This window comes from Arachis duranensis, chromosome 3, assembly GCF_000817695.3.
Source record: "Arachis duranensis cultivar V14167 chromosome 3, aradu.V14167.gnm2.J7QH, whole genome shotgun sequence".
Classification (NCBI taxonomy): domain Eukaryota; kingdom Viridiplantae; phylum Streptophyta; class Magnoliopsida; order Fabales; family Fabaceae; genus Arachis; species Arachis duranensis.
Genome location: NC_029774.3, coordinates 81416758 through 81419234, shown reverse-complemented (window position 1 = coordinate 81419234; position 2477 = coordinate 81416758). Strand labels below are relative to the sequence as shown.

Sequence of the window (2477 nt, the reverse complement as noted above, 5' to 3'; positions counted from 1 at the left end):
TTTAATTGTGTGGTTTTGTCGTGATCCTTACCCACTTATTCATCAATTTAGCATGCATTTAGATTTCCTTCCTGAATTTATTACATCTTTGAAAATTGCTTCCTAGAGACTTTAATTATTTAATTTTAATTCTCCTTTATTCCATTCGATGCCATAATCTGTGTGTCAAGCGTTTCAGGCTTTATAGGGCATGAATGAGACGGAGATTGGAGAAGAAGCTAGCAAAAATGGAAGGAACACAAGAGTTTGAGGAGATAACCAGCGAAAAGTGACGCGGTCGCATGGCTCACGCGACCGCGCGAAGGAGTGCAAATCGAAGTGACGCAGCCGCATGGCTTGCGCGGCCGCGCGGATTGGAAAGCACAAGCAACGCGGTAGCATGGACGACGCGAACGCGTGAAGAGGAAAAGCACCAGCGACGCGTCCGCGTGGACGACACGATCGCGTGACATGCGTCTGCATAAACTGCAGAATCTGAAACCAGCGATTTTGGACCCTATTTCGGCCTAGTTTTTGGCCCAGAACAGCAGACCAGAGTCAGAGAATATGCAGAAACAACAAAGAAAACATTCATTAAGTAGTTTAGATCTAGTTTTTGACTCTCTTAGGTTTTTTCTCTCTCTAGTTTTAAGAATTTTAATTTTCAATTGATCTTAGCATTGGAACATTGAGAAGAGTTATTTTCCTCATCAAGACTTCATCACTCTAGTTTGTTCTCTTAACTTGGTTTTATTCTTCCATGTTCTTTGTTATGTTCAATTTTGTCATTCAGATATTTTTATGATTAATTAATGCAAGGATTATTTCTTTTTAATTTAAATTCCATTCCAATAATCATGTCTTCTTTTAATTCCCTTTCATGTGCCGTGGATTCTTTATTTACAATGCGTGAGTAGTTTCATTACATGATGGGGAGTTGATTAAAAGGAACTCTTGAGTTGGAAGGATTGAAAGAAAAATTTGTAATTGGGTTGAATGTTGGATTGCTATCCTGTCACCGACGCCAATCCCTTTGAACTAAGTGGGTTGCAACTTGTGAACAGATATGGTATTTCCACTTGTTTGACTTTCTCTTACCTAGTAAGGGATAACCAAACAGAACAACTATTAATTATAAATTAATTTTACAATCACACCATCAATGATAGAGATTCTAACCAATCAATTCCCAGTCAAGGCCTCTTATTTTTATTATTTAAAATTCCTCAATTTAAATCCCAACTTACTTAGCTCATCTCTTTTTGGAATATCTGATTAATAAAACAACACATTTTTCTGCAACTCGTTGGGAGACGAAAGCACATTTTTCTGCAACTCATTGGGAGACGACCTGGGACTTAAAACTCCCAGTAATTTTAATTTAAACTTTCAGTGACATATTTCTAAATTGATAGGCAGATTTTCGGTGAGTTAAGAACTATACTTGCAACGTAACCATTTTAATAAATTTTTAATTCACCAGCTTCAGCACTCCATCAATTTTTGGCGCCGTTGCCGGGGAGTTGCAATAGAGTGCTTATTTTATTAATTAGAATTTATTTATTTGCATTTTCTTTAATTTTGGTACTATGAGCTGCGTGTTTCTTCTGTCAAATGACACGTTCACTTCCTGATCCGCACTTGCTAATATTCGATCCTGAAATTGAAAGAACAATTTCACGAATAAGGCGAGAACAACGTAGGTTTGTCCGCTCTAAGGGCGGATCTGAAAGTGAATCTGAGGAAGAAACCAGCCCCCGTTCTACTGATTCAGTTGTTCTATGTGCAGAAAACATGGCAGCTAGAAGAATTACCATTCAGGAGGAAGGAGCTCCTGATTTTACACTGCAACCGTTTCGAGCGCATCATCCAGCGGTAGCTACGGATTTTGAAGTAAAGACCGCACTGCTAAATTTGATGCCAAAGTTTCATGGCCTACCTGCTCAAGAGCCTATCAAGCACTTGAGAGATTTCCAGGCAGCCTGTTCTACTGTTAGGCGTGATGGCGCTGATGAAACTTCAATTCTGCTGAAAGCTTTTCCGTTCTCTCTTGAGGGAAAAGCAAGAGAGTGGTACTACACTGATCCTCTAGCAAACGTATCCAACTGGGATACACTCAGAAAGGAGTTCCTGGAGAAATTCTTCCAATCTGAAGTTACTGATAAACTGAGGAAGGATATCTCTACAATTGTTCAGGATGACAATGAGACTCTCTTTGAATACTGGGAGCGCTTCAATAATCTTTTGGAAGCATGCCCCCACCACATGATTGACAAGATCGTGCTACTCAGCTATGTCACACAAGGTATGAGACCCCAAGATAAGACCACATTGGAAAGTGCCAGCAATGGGTCTATGAAGAAGTACAAGACCACTGATAAAGCTTGGCAATTGATCAGTGATTTAGCTGAATCTACTCAGAACCACAGACAGAAGCAAGGTCATTCAAGGGCCGTTGCAGAAGTATCTTCTTGCATAGAGACTGCTGCTCTAAATCG

The 2477-nt window shown here is 39.8% G+C and overlaps 1 non-coding gene across 1 annotated transcript; it reads right to left on the bottom strand.

The window, feature by feature from the left end:
• Positions 1 to 2142: 2142 nt before the first annotated feature.
• LOC127746230 (small nucleolar RNA R71) lies at positions 2143 to 2250 on the bottom strand. Its single transcript, XR_008007850.1, has one exon. It is a non-coding gene; the product is annotated as a small nucleolar RNA R71 (small nucleolar RNA).
• Positions 2251 to 2477: the final 227 nt, after the last annotated feature.